The 14,926-nt window shown below is 40.9% G+C and overlaps 1 protein-coding gene across 1 annotated transcript in view; it reads left to right on the forward strand.

The window, feature by feature from the left end:
- Positions 1 to 9,841: 9,841 nt before the first annotated feature.
- BCL2L13 (BCL2-like 13 (apoptosis facilitator)) overlaps positions 9,842 to 14,926 on the forward strand; it is a 102,765-nt gene continuing 97,680 nt past the window's right edge. The window contains exon 1 of the mRNA XM_006862782.1: positions 9,842 to 9,912. The gene's annotated coding sequence lies outside the window, so the exon portion shown is untranslated. The remainder of the gene's footprint in view (positions 9,913 to 14,926) is intronic.

Here is a 14,926-nt window from a genome sequence, read left to right on the forward strand (position 1 = left end):
ATTGCATAAGACCATAGGTGGAATCCTGAACAACATCCAGAGTCTTCTGAGGCAGGAAATCTCCACTTAAAAGGACAAGCAGACCAGCCTGGAGTGGCTAGAAGAACAGAAGATAGACATCAAGGCAAGTGGTGGGGTCCCCTCAGGGCAAACCCCCTTCCAAGACAAAGACTCAGGGGGAATACACTGGCAGGCTTGTAGTCTGACTGGTGACCACGTTGGTCACTGATAAGGGGAAGTGAGGGAAAAACAATGAAGTTGTGAGCTAAGTCCGACCTTGTTCAATAGACTCCTGTGAACCCAGGTGGAGACCTGGTTGGCCAGCAGTATAACAAGACCTGGGGACTCCTGGACCCAGAGACAGTGACATAGCCACAGAGGACTAGAGTGGAGAGTTAAGTGTCCAGCTGGTAAGACGTGAGGGAGGTGCACAAGAACACCCACACTTGCAGATAATACCCACTTGACCTGGTTTCAATGGCTGGATGACAGAACTCCACTAGAAGAAGAAAGAAGAGGGGGAAAAAAAGAGTAATCTAATACAATTTGATGAACTTGACCTATACCTATGGATTCAGTAGCTCAAAAGAGGGAACAAATCTTTACGGGCGAGGATCATTCCCACCCCCTAGGTACACAGGGTAGACAGGGATGGGCAACTTAGACATTGGCTACCCAAAATGGGGGGCTACAAAGGCAAGAAGTGACTGGCTTACAAGCTTTCAAGAGGGAGCCTAGATCCAGAGGGTGCAGGGAAGGTATCTCCACTGAGTGGTATCTAATCTGTCTGGACTAGGCTGATGAAAGGAGATGGGGACAGGACTCTTGTAAGTACAATAATGAATAATTGCTATCAGGACTGACTGTGAGGGTTGGAAATGTAAAGGTAGAAGTTTTGTAGCAAAAGGAGGGGAGTGGTTGATTTTGCAGTCTAGGAGCAAAGGTCCCTGGGACCATCAAGGGAGACGAGCAGAGAGCGGGACCCTACCCAGAGAAGCAGTGACACCAGAGATGGAGGCAGAGATGATGACGTGGAGAGATGGAGCCGCTGGGGACTTTAGGTCCAGAGAGGAAGAGGGGCTGTGTGCTGACAACTGGGGGGCAGGCTTGGTTGGTTGATGATGCATGGAGGGGATTGTAACCATGGCAATGAAACGTTATATGATAGGATGAATGTAAAGCTAATGTTGTCCCATGTAAACTATCACATTATTCACAAAAACTTAAAAAAAAAAAGTTCCATGGGCAAATTTCACTTTTTGAAGCCCCCTCAAGCATGTACCTGCTTTGAAAAAAAACGGATAAAATTAAAAATCTTTTCCCCTGCCCACTCCATTCCAATCTCCAGAAGTAACTTCCAATTATTCACTACAACTTAGTAATATGCCATCTTTTTTTTTTTAACTCAACTATAGACAAAGTCTAAGGAGCTCTGGTAGCGTAGTGGTTACGAATTGGGCTGCAAACCTCAAGGTCAGTAGTTCGAAACTACCAGCTGCTCTACGGAAGAAAGATGAGGCTTTCTGCTCCCGTAAAGATTTACAGCCTCGGAGACCCTGTTCAGGGTCGCTGTGGGTCAGAACCGACTCTACGGCACTTAACAACAACAATAACATAGACAGAGTCTAATTGAATGACCAATTTGATTCAAAGGTAAAAAAATTTAGCACAGTTTAAATTACTTTACTGGTCACTTTTATGCTTTTAAATAAAAAAGTATTTTTTTCTTTACTTTTTAATGTGGTTTGGGTGATAGTTTATAGATCAAATTGGTTTTCACCAATTCATACAGGTTCTGTTTTGTGACATAGATCACAGTCGCTACTATGTCATAGCACTCTTGTCACTTCCTCCCTGTGTTCACCATTTCCATTAGTCCTTCTGACCCAGCCCTCCTTCAGGCCTTTGGAGCTTTGTTGTTGTTAAGGGCTGTACTCTAGTCTGTTCCAACTCATAGTTTCCAACTAGCAGCTGGTAGGTTTGAAACCCCAAACTTGTGGTTAAGCTGTCTCCTGATTATCCTACAGTGCCACACCAGGACTCCTTTTTTCTTCTTGTTGTTCAGTGCCTTCAAGTTGTATAGGGTTACGGAGAACTTTTAAGTCTTTGTGAGAGCAGAAAGCCTCATCCTTCTCCCTTGGAGAAAGCTGGTGAGCTCAACCCAGGGATCAGTCCAGTATGGAACCATTGAAACTGCTGTTGTTAAGTGCCTTCGAGTGGTTCCAACTCATAGTGATCCTGTATGAGGTTTCCAAGGAGTAGCTGGTAGGTTTGAACCACCAACTTTGTGTTTAGCAGTCCAGTGCTTACCCTACAGCACCACACCAGAACTCCCAATGCTGGTGTAGAGACAGTAATTACATAAAGGACTCCTTTATCCCTGGGCAAATGCTGTCCTGGTAGCATAGTGGTTACAAATCGGACTGCGAACCGCAAGGTCAGCAGTTCGAAACTACCAGCTGTTCCGCGCGAGAAAGATGAGGCGTTCTGCTCCTGTAAAGATTTACAGCCTCGGAAACTCTGTACAGGGTCACTATGAGTCGGAACCAACTCCACGGCACATAAAAACAACAACAAATGCTGTCCTTTAGATCTTAAATGATTGATTGTTCTAAGGAGTAAATCAAGTACCTCCCTGGTACTATTGCTCACCTTATTTTGTTGTTAATAGCCGATTCCAACTCATATGACCCTGTAAAGGATTTCCAAGAAGGAACTGGTGGGTTTGAACTGCCAACCTTACCATTAGTAATCCAATGCTTATCCTACAGTGCCCCACCAGGTTCACCTATGTTGTTGTTAAGTATCAGTTTTGCAGTTCAAACCAACCCTGTGGTCTAGTGTTTATCCTTATTTGTTAATGGCTTCACCAAAATTACTGTACTAGACTGCAGGTCTGTCTGGGGGTGAGTTCAGTTCCAGACCTGAAAGGTGACTACAGGTCATATTCTTAAGAGCTTCACTAGTTTCTATCAAACCAGTTAAGACTGCTCTTTTATAATTTTGAGTTTTGTTCCACATTTTTCTCCCACTTTCTCCAGACCTCCTTTGGCAGAGGTCTAACTGTGCCCCATCAAGTTCTTCTGGTCTCAGAGTCTTGAACGTTAAGGTTTGTGTGGGCCATTAGTCCTGTGTTTCCATGAATCTTTGATTTGCTTCAGTCTTTTTGCTTTGGATGGGGAGAGGACAATACTTGCACCGTAGATGGCCAATTGAAAGCTTTTAAGACCACGAAGAATTGATTTTTTTGAAAGTTTACATTATGGTATTTATTTTTCAATCTAGAGAGGTTAGATAAGTATGAAATAGAGTTATATCTGCAGAGTTAAATCTAAAGGAACTACAAATTTTCATTCACGTGGAAGATTTTGTCTTAGTATTCCTTTGCTAGCTGTGGTCGCGCAGCTACAGTTGACAGATCTATGACATACCCCCAGGAGAGTAATACAATCGCACAGAGCAACATTGAATAAATCCCGTTCAGAGCGTCATGATTCACTGGCTTCATGGTAAGTTGGCAGCGGCGGCAGTCCTCGGAAACTGTGGGCCCTGGAATAACCTTCCCGGCAGCGACTGCCGGGCAGCAGCGGCAGTCTTTCCAAAGGTTTTAATTTTTAGATAAAGGAAACAGTTACTGTGCAAGGATGACACACAAATTTGTGAAGCATTCCGCAGTTTTGTAAAACAGATGGTCTGTTTAGTAAGCCTTCACTCCTCGATAAAAAATTTCAAAAAAGAAAAAGAAATCGTTACAGATACAGTTAACATCCCTTTTTGAGTCCTGCCCCACCATCCCTCATGTGAATGTTCTTTAAAACCACAGCTTCAGTATTTTGCTGATTCACCAAGGAACAGGCCAAGACCTGTCCGTTAAGAATGTGATAAGCTTCACACAGACCATCACTGAAGTGAAAAAGATCAGGATATGCGTAGAGTAATGGATTGGTAGTTTTCCTATTTCAATTGCCTCCTTTGCTGTCTTAGATCTTGTTAAGAATCTCTTGAAAGAGTTTTTTTTTTTTTTTTAATATTTCAAAAATCCCATCCCTGGATAGGCTTACTTGCTATGGCTTCACCAAAATACTATCCTAGAGAACTGCCAGGTTAGTCACAAAGGGGTGGTTTCTGGCAGTGTGTTACCTACTCCAGCAGTGAAACTCAAGCTTCATTCTATGGTTTCATTAGAAATTGAGTCAGTAATGGAGGGGCTAGCTGATGAGCTTATTTGTAGGGGAGGACCAAGAGGTAAAGACTAGAATTTACTGTAGATCATTTCTACCTGGGGATGTTTAAGCAACGTAATAACAAATGGCAGCAGAAAGTAGCATAATTCTAACTCAGCTGCCTGCCCTTTTTCACTTTCGCCCTTTTCCAACCAATTTTCCACACAGCAGAAACAGCGACTTAAAACCCAGATGGCACCCATCACTCCCAGTTTGTAATCCTCTAGTAGTTTCCATCTGTTGCTGAACACCTCACAAAATAGTCTCTATGAGTGTGCTGCCTGATCAGGCCCTTGAAAAGAAAAACACTTGTGTAATTCTCTTGACACAAGTTCTTTGTCAGATATATATTTTGTGAATATTTTCTCCCAGTCTGTAGTTTTTTTTTTTTTCCTTCCATTTTCTTAATAGTATATTTTGATGAGCAAAAGGTTTTAATTTTGAGGATGTCCAATTAAATATTTTTATTATTAAATTGAATACATTAAAATAATTTAAATACTTTTTGTCATATTGCTCTTGCTTTTGGTGGTCTAAGAAATCTTGAGCTACCCTAAGGTTGTGAAGATATTTTTTTTCTAAAAGCTTTACAAATTTTGCTATTACATTTTGAATTATAATCCATCTCAAATGAAATTTTTTTGTACTCTGAGATAGAATATGTATCTGTTTCACAACCATTTGCTGACAAGACTTTCCCTTCCTCATTAAATTGCATTGGTGCCTTTTATCAAGAACTAATTGACCATATGTTGTGAAGGCCCATTTCTGTGCTTTATGTTGATGGATTTGTCTATCTTTATGCCAGTACATCATTTTGGAAACTACAGCTTATATATAGTCTTAGAACCAGGTATTGAGATCTGCAATTTGGGGAGATTTTCTGTTGTTAAGTGCTGTTGAATCTGTTGCAACTCATAGCGACCCTTTATAGGATTTTCAAAGAGTGACTGCTAGGTGAAACACAGACCTTGTAGTTAGCAAAACGGTGCTTATTATACAGCACCACACCAGGACTCTAGGGCCATTGATTTTCTTTAATAATTTTGAGAATCAACTTGTCATCCTTTTATTATTACTATTATTCCTAAAAAGCCTGTAGGGGTTTTGATTGTGTGAGATTGCTGTGACTATGTTGTTGTTAAGTGCCCTTAAGTCAGTGGTTCCAACTCATAACGACTCTGTGTAGGGTTTTGGAAGCTTTAAATCTTTGGGGGAGTAGAAAGCCTCATCTTTCTCCCGCTCAGTTGCTTGTGAGCTTGAATCACCAAATTTGTTGTTTGAATTACAGTGCGTATCCTATGGCCAGGTGCAGACCCTGGAACAGGCCATCAATTGCTTATGTGCAAGTTCAGGCTGAAGCTGAAGAAAATTAAAACAAGTCTGCCAGAGCCTAAATATGCCCTGCAATATATCCCACCTGAATTTAGAGATCATCTGAAGAACAGATTTAATTCATTAGACACTAAAAAGTGAAGACCAGAGGAGTTGTGGGATGACAATAAGAACATCATGTGGGAAGAAAGCAAAAAGTCTTTAAGAAGACTAAGAAGAAGGGAAAGACCAAAATGGATGTCAGGAGAGATTCTGAAACTTGCTCTCCAGCGTAGAGATGCTAAAGCAAATGGAAGAAATGAGGAGGTGCAAGAGCTTAATAGAAAATTTCAAAGATCAGCTTGAAAAGACAAAGTCAAATATTAAAAAGAAATATGCAAAGATCTGGAGTTAGGAAGCCAAAAGGGAAAAACACACTCAGCATTTCTAAAGCTGGGGGAACTGAAGATAAAAAAAAAAAATTCAAGCCTCAACTTGCAGTATTTAAGGATTCTATGGACAAAATATTGAATGATGCAGAAAACGTCGTATGAAGATGGAAGGAATACTCAGAGTCACTATACCAAAGGGAAATAGTCAGTGTTCAACAATTTCAAGAGGTAGCACATGATAAAGAGCCAATTATATTGAAGGAAGAAGTCCACAGTGCATTGAAGACATTGGTAAAAAACAAGGCACCAGGAGTTGATGGAATATAAACTGAAATCTTTCAACAAGCTGATGCAGCACTGGAGACACTCATTCATCTGTACCAAGAAATTTGGAAGAAAACTACCTGGCCAATTGACTGGAGAAATCCATATTTGTGCCCATTCCAAAGAGAGGTGACCCAACGGAATGCAGAACTCATCATACAATTTCATTAATATCACATGCAAGTAAAATCTTGTTAAAGATAATACAAAAATGGCTGCAACCACACACTGACAGAGAACTTCTAGAGGTTAAAGCTGGGTTCAGAAGAGGACGTGGATTAAGGAATATCATTACTAATGTCAGATGGATCTTGGCTAAAAGCAGAGAATACCAGAAGGATATTTACCTGTGTTTTATTGACTTCGCAAAGGTTTTCAATTGTGTGGATCATGACAAGCTATGGACAACAGTGCAGAGAATGAGTATTCCGGAACACTTAATTGTGCTCATGAGGAACCTGTACATAGACCAAAGGGTAGCTGTTTGAACAACAATGCCTAAGGTATTTATATATTCCATTTCCTTTTTTCATGACTTCCCATTTTCCTCGATACATACCTCATACACTGCATGTTATGATTTTGGATGTCTGTAGCTGTCTCTTCCCATTTTGAGTTGTGCCCTATCAGCAAATTAAGGTCCTGAAATTTTTGCTCCATTTATGTCATTAAGGTCGAATCTACTTTGAGGAGTATTTTCCCAGTAGTAATTTGAATTCCTTCCAACCTGTGTGGCTTATCTTCTGGGACTATATCTGACATGTTCTCCTGCTCTCCATAAGGTTTTCAGTGGTAACCATTTAGAAGTATTCTGCCTGTCCTACTTCCTAATCTATTTTAGTCTGGAATCTTCCCTGAAATCCATCCACCATAGGTGACCCTGCTGGTATTTAAAATATTGGTGCCATAGCTTCTAGCATCACAGCAATACACAAGCAACAATAGTATGATAAAGTGACAGATAAATGTTGGAGTATTTTCAGTGTGTGTTGATGTTGTTGTTAAATGTCATTGAATTGGTTCTGATTCATAGTGACCCTGTATAGAGTTTCCAAGGAGTGGCTGCTGGGTTTGACCCGCTTCCCTTTTGATTAGCAATCCAGTAGTTATCCTACAACAGGCCTCCATATTTTCTTTTAGGAGTCCATGTTTTCAGTAGGCAACATAAAACAAAAACACAAATAAAACCTTCATATTTGTTCTATTCAAAACATATTTACTGTGTTTGAAGGTCTCTATGGAATGGAATTTATCAGAGTCCTGGTGTGGTGCTGTGGGCTAATGCGTCAGACTGCAAAGTTGTTTGAACTACAAGATCGGTGGTTCAAGCTCACCAGCTGCTCCTTAAAAACCCTATACAAGGTCGGAAGTGACTTGACAGCACTTAACAACAAAATTGAATCAATCACTTAAAAAATATACATTTCCACGATCTGTTCATTTAAAGGGTTTAGAAGCTAGGACCCTGATAGACATCAGTATAACTAACATCCTCAACTTGTTTTTTAAACATTATTTTGTGTGGTGCTGTTGGATCACCACTGGACTGTAAACCACAAGGTCGGCAGTTCAAACCCACCAGCTGCTCATTGAAATGCTATGCAGGGTCACTATGAGCTGGAATAAACTCGGTGGCACTTACCAACAAGAGGAATCCAGGATCCTTGGATTTTTCGGTTTGGGGTAGGAAAGGTGAGTCTGGACATCTCATTTGCTCAGTTCCCAAGTAATCTCTACAGACTCCAGTGTCCTTTGAAACAGAAGTGTGCTTGAAAGGGCTCACACTGGTCAATTTGGAAGTAAAAAAAAATAACCTATTCCCATAGCTTGATAACATTTCAAATGAAGTTTTCCTATGTATCAGTTGGCTTACTGGTTTCACACTCTTCCTGAACTTTACTTAAAAAAAACCAAAAAAAAAAAGGTATTGAAAAAACAAAAGAAAAAACTTGGCTGTTGTTTTGTGCCTTCAAATTGGTTCTGACTCATGGTGACCCTGAATAGGGTTTGGGAGGAGCAGTTTGTGAGTTTTGAACCATAACCTTGCTTATTCTATAGCTCCACATCAGGACTTCATAAAAAAATTGAGACTAGTAAAAGATATAATAACCAAATGCAATGCATTTGCAAATACAATGATTAAATCCTGGTTTAGAAAGCAAAATAACTATAAAGCAGTTACTTGTTAAGTGCCGTTATGTCGATTACTTGTACAACTGGGGAAATAGAAATATGGACTGGATTTTAGATAGTTATTAAGATAAGTGTTAAGTTTCTTAAAGGGTTGCTAAATGTTTTCTTGGCAAGCCTCCTTTAGTAGTCATTTTCTGTCTGGCTTAAAGAGTCTGATGACATTAGCCTCGATCTTTTTATTTCCCCTACCGTTTTATCAGTTCAGTTCAGGTCTTTATCACTTCATTTTAAACAGCTTTATTGAGGGACGTCACATGTCATGTAATTCACTATTTGGTGGATCAACCATCACTACAATGAATTTTGGAACGCTTTCACCACCCCATAAAGAAGTTCCCCATCAGGCTTTCATTACTTTTGGTCTGGTTTCTTACAATTTTCTAGTTAATTCATAATCTTCAACTCTCTCTTTGTTTCAAGTCGTCTCAAGTACACAACACGCCCAGTTTTGACTTCCTTAAAACACGTTTTGGATATTAAATGCCCTTTCCGTTAGGTAACTTCAGTGACTTCCCCTAAGGGACGCTTGGACGCGAGTAAACAAATATTTATTAAACACACAGAATTAGGATATAGTCATTGTTAACATTTGTTTGTTATTCCAGGCACTGTGCTACGTGCTGGGAACACAGGATTTTATTGCTGCCTTAATTTCCAATAGTGCCTCTGCTCGGGACTTCCCTCTATCTCCTCTACCCCCTCATCATCTCAAGGAAATCTTCTCCAACCTTCAAGGGCGATAGTCCCTGGCAAGTGGGTGCAAACCCTGCAGCACTCGTGTCTTTAGCACTCGCTTCCACACGCTTCCATTCGCAGAACTGAACATATCTCATGGACGCAGCAATACTCTTTTCAGCGGAACCGCTAATCACTAACGTCCCTCTCCATACTTGTTTATTTCGCCATACTTGGTGGTGGTGGTGGTGGTTATGGGCCGTGGAGTCAGTTCCGACTCATAGCGACCCTGTACAGCGTTTCTGAGGCTGTAAATCTTTACGGGAGACGAAAGCCTCATCTTTCTCCTGCGGAACAGCTGGTAGTTTTATTCTCCAGTATTTACATCTCTCTTTCATCTAACCCTCTCGACCGGAAATGACTTAGCTAGAGGGCGCCTCGGAAATCCTAGGAATCATAGATTTGAGCGACTCGTGGGAAGAGCGGGCTAGAAGGATCGGCTTTTCTGAGTCACGTGTGCGCGAAAAGCCCTTCAGACCTCAAGTGTCAGATCTTCCATTAGGGAGAACAGGACCGCCCCCTTCCCGCGCTCCTCGGCGTCCCGGGCCCTCCCTGACGCTGGCCGTGACGTAAGCAGACTGGGGGTGACCTCACCCTCCATCATGGCGGCGGCAGTAGATTAGGGCCGTGGGTCGAAGAAAGCACCACTGCTGGGGGACCCTGTCCGAAGCAACTGCCGCCGCCGCCACCGCCTCTTCTTTCGTCTCTTCTGGGGCAGGGGCCAGGGCCAGGTGAGGGGAGTGGGGCTTCGGGCACACAGAACGGGGTGAGGAGGAGGCGGTTTCACCTCAGTAGGACGGTGTTTAGAGACTGCCGACTCCAGCGGCTCCCCAGTGGTCCCAGCGACTCGTGAGTGAGAGAAAGTGTGTTTATGTGCCGACTTCGCTTAGAGTCCGCGAAGCCACGGGGTCTATTTCATCATATTGGACTTGCCCAGCGTGGTCTCACCGCATGTTGAGCGTAGCTTCTCCCTAAGTGGGCTTCCTGAGACGTAGGAACTTAGCCCCTTTTCTACATCACGCTTCTACCCCATATGTCTCTTCACTTGGGAAACTCGTGTTCCGTTTTTAGGACCAGGATGGGGAACGTGGGCTTCCCTTAATCGCGGAAGAGGTTTTCAGGCGATTCACTTGGCATGGTTATAGACCCGTCCTGTCAAGTCTTTGATTCTTAGAGTCCTGGACCACTTATTTTAAATTCTTAAAAACCTGCCTTGCTCTCAGAGACAGTAAGGTTCACAGTAAGCTCTTGTTTCAACATTACAAGGGGACGGAAAAGGAGGATCCTAAGTTTCTTCATAACAGAATGTGAGAGAGAACGCCCAGACTTTTTGAGTTGAGGCTTTAACTAACGAGGGTTGAACGCTGGACGATCCGGCTAGTTCTCTTGGTCTGAGCTGATTGTAATTTTCTTTAGCTGTTAACCACTCCCCACGCAAGAGTTTATTTATCCGTAGCTCTTAGTCGTCAATTTCGCTCTCTGTGCCTAGTTAGCAGTTGTGAACTGAGCTGACAGTTTGTCTCCCTCCCCCACTTTTTGGTAAAGCAGAACAAACAAAATCTTCCTTTTGTGAAATTGCCAGTTAAGCGTTCCCCTGGAGGTTTGGAGAAACCCGAATGTTGATCTCTGCCTTGACTTGTTGTGTGACCTTGGATGAGTTGCCACACCCTTCTGGTGTCTTTTTTAAAAAAAGACACCACCCCCACCCCACCCCCACCCCGGGAAATGAAGCAAATGCTGTGTAGGAGGTGAAAGGCTTAGACTTCATGTACTCTCGTTGGACATTTGTATTTGCACATGTGTATCCTGCAGATTGAAAAGATTTAAGCTGTTATTTAAGCTCTCTTTATTTGATAATAGGCAGTTCAGCGTTTTGAAATTCACTTAATTCTGAATGGTCAGGTACTATTCTGAATGTTCCCCCCTCTCCCAATGACTCATTTGATTGTGGAGGAATTCAACTCCTACCATAGCAGTTGAATTCAATTTAGGGTGGGTAAGGTTGAATCCAGCTAGCCTTGTAAGACAGGTGTACTCGCTAGTTAATCAGTTAATACATAGTTATGAATACCTCAAACAGGTATTTAGGATAAGTGATATGCAGCAATAATAATCACTGTTTTAAAACTACTTTTCTTGAGAAATACATTAGATATACGAAACCGAATCTTGAAACAAACTATGGTGCTTTTTAACACTTTTTTCAAGCATGAATCTAATTCAGATCTTAATCCAAAAAACCAAGAGTTCTTATTTAATATTACAGAATTGAAGGGGGAGCCATTTTCAGAGTAGCTGATTTTTTTTTTTTAAACAGCTTCGTTGAGACCATTGGTGGTTATGTGCTGTGCAGTTGGTTCCGACTCATAGTGACCCTGTACAGGGTTCCCGAGGCTGTAAATCTTTACAGGAGCAGAAAGCTCTTTTTCCCACGGAACAGCTGGTAGTTGAGGTTTGCAGCCCTATTCGTAACCTCTGCGCTACCCACCAGGGTTCCTTTTAGCATACATATAATTCACCAGTCCTACAATTCAATGATTTTTAGTATATTCACAGCTGTGTAACCATTTTCATTACCCTGAAAGAAAAATCATACCTAATAGGAGTCACTCCCACACTTAGCCCTCATCCCATACCAAGCAACAACCAATTTGCTTTTTAACTGTATAAGATTTGCTTGTTTTGGACATTTCAAGTATAAGTGGAATCATAACATTTGGTGTTTAGCAGCTGATTTCTTTTACTTAGCATAAAGTTTTCAGGGTTCATTCATTTGGTAGTATGTATCACTACTTCATTCCTTTATCATCGTCGTCGTTAAGTGCCGTCAAGTTGGTTCTGACCCATAGCGACCCTCTAGGGGGGTTTCCAAGGAGCGACTGGTGAGCTTGAACCACCAACCTTCCAGTTCAAACTGACTTTGCAGTCTAGTGCATTAACCCTTAGCGCCACACCAGGGCTCCTCATTCCTTTTATATGGACAAATAATGCTACACTGTACAAAGATGCATTTTATTTAGTATTCATCAGCTGATTTAGGTTGTTTCTACCTTTTGTGTATAAGTTCCCGTATAGATAATGTGTTTTCATTTCTCTTGGAGTTGTTGTGTGTCGTGGAGTTGGTTCCCACTCATAGCAACCCTGTACCGGTTTCTGAGGCTGTAAATCTTTACGGGAGCAGAAAGCCTCATCTTTCTCCCACGGAACAGCTGGTAGTTTCGAACTGCTGACCTTGAGGTTCGCAGCCCGATTTGTAACCACTACACTACCAGAGCTCATTATACCTAGGAGTAGAACATGGTAATTAGATTTTATGTCTATTTTGAATTTATGTCTTTATTGGCTTTTACAATTATGTGGGGTTTAATATCCACAAACTTTATACCCGTAAATGGGAAACTTGGTTAATTGATTGTGCAAGTCAGATTTTATGTGTATATGTTTGTGGGAAAGTGTGAGACTTTTTTCTCTATGTTACCTGGAAACGCCAACTGCTGAATGAAATTGTTTCCAGGGCAGCTTGTTACAAGATTGAACTAGATGGTTTTTCAGTTAGGCATGTATGTTCATTCAGTTAGAAGAGAGTCTAGAAAACAGTACTGAGTGTCTGGCTGAGTTTTTCAAATGACATCCTGCTCAGTTGCATTTCTCAGTTGGGTGGGGTGAATGTTTGTTAAGGTTTATTTTATTTTACTTCTTTTGGAATAAGTTCTAGGATTCCATGTTGTATGCGTTGAAGTTGAAAGGAATCTATAGGAACTAAGAAAGCATGGATTAGAAAATGCAGTTATTGGATTTCATGTTAATTTGTGGAACTTTAGAACAAATTTCCTGGAAAATGTTTTTTTTCTCCTGGTCATACTACCAGTGAACCTTTAAACTAGAGATCTAGTAGCCAAGAAACTTTGTTACTGTTTAAAATTCCAGTTTTAACTTATTATCTGAATTTTTACATTTTCTCTCTGTAAACAGGGTTTATATAGATGTGTTACACTGTTATTAGAGTACTTAACAATCTTACTATAATTTTATCTAAGTGGAAGTAAATGGTGGAAAACAGAACTTCCTGAAATAATTTAATGAAAATTGTAAAGCGTGGTGTATTTTGGTTATTTTTCTTTTGTTGTTGATAAGTGCCGTCCAGTAGGTTCCAACTTATAGTGACTCTGTAGGGCTCCCAAGGAGTGACTGGTGAAATTGAACCATCGACCTGGCAGCAGTTCAGTGCATTGTCCCACACCAGGACTCGTAAGATTAGTTGTTGTTGTTAAGTGCTGTTGAGGCCGTTCTGACTCAAACCAACTCATAGCAACGCTGCATAGGGTTTTCAAGGAGAGGTTGGTGAGCTTGAACCACTGACCTTGTGGATCAAACTGATTTTGCAATCCAGCGTATTAACCCACAGTCCCACACCAGGACCTTTTGGTTAGCAGTCCAGTATTAATCCTATAGCTCCACTGCATTCCCTGATTCTAGTCTAAAGAAAAGCAAACCATTTATTGTATGGTTGTGTATATTGCATTTATTATTGGAGGATCATGATATTTTACTTGATATAAGTGCAGAGATGCCAACAAATTGGTATATAAACAGAGGGTTAAATTATCCTTAGTTTCTTCAGATTGCTCATCTGGCCAACTATTTGAACAAGCTAAATCTTTGGCAGGGAAAGAAACAGATGAGTCACAATGTATTCAGTAGTTTGTTTGAATTGTGCAAAAGATATGTACTTTTATATTTATAATTTTTTACATATTTAATAAGTGTTTTTGAAGCTTTTTATTGTGACTTGAGTGAAGGTTTACAGAACAGATTATCCATTTTACATTCAGCAAATCATACACTTCCTTTCTTCTCGATTGCAATCCCTCTCAACATAACATCACAAAACTCCCTCCCTGTATTTCTTGTTTCTGTAATCTTTTCCCCATCCTTCTGAATTTTGTCCTTAGGTAAATGTTGTCCCTTTGATCTCTAATGGTTGACTATTCTGTGCTATGGTGTGCATACCTCACTAATGTTGTCCTCTCTCATATATACCTATCTATTGCTTGGCTGACAGTTGAGCTACAGGGGTAAGTTCAGTTACAAGCCTGAAGGGTGACCAAGGGCCATAGTTCGGGGTTCCACAAGTAAGCATTATTTTTTAAAATGGTTTTGATTTCACTTTACATTTTCTCTCACTCTTACTCTATTTAGGACCTTGTAGTATGATCCCTTTAAAGGAGCTCTGGGAGCGTAGTGGTTATGAATCAGACTGCTAACCTCAAGGTTGGCAGTTTGAAACTTAACAGTGGTTCCGCAGGAGAAAGATGAGGCATTCTGCTCCCGTAAAGATTTACAGCCTCAGAAACCCTGTGCAGGGTCGCTATGATTTGGAAGTGACTCCATGGTACTTAACAACAATGTGATTCCTTTCAGTGCAGTTGGTGGTAGTAGCTAGACACCATCTAGTCCTGGTCTCAGGGTTATGGAGATTGATGTTCACATGATCCATTTGTCCATTAGACTAATTGTTTCCCATCATCTTTAATTTCCATCACTTATCCTTACTCTTGACATCAAAAGAGTGTACGTTAGTGACCGCTCATAAGCTTATTTTAAGACCTAGATGCTACACACCAAAGTAGAATATAGAATATTGTCTTTGTTGTCTATGTTTAACCAGTTTTTTTTTTGTTTTTTTTTTTAAAATTTGAATTTTGTGATTGCTTACATGGGAGAAATTAGCTTTACATTCATCCT

Source organism: Chrysochloris asiatica, unplaced genomic scaffold (assembly GCF_000296735.1).
Source record: "Chrysochloris asiatica unplaced genomic scaffold, ChrAsi1.0 scaffold00050, whole genome shotgun sequence".
NCBI classification, from domain to species: Eukaryota; Metazoa; Chordata; class Mammalia; order Afrosoricida; family Chrysochloridae; genus Chrysochloris; species Chrysochloris asiatica.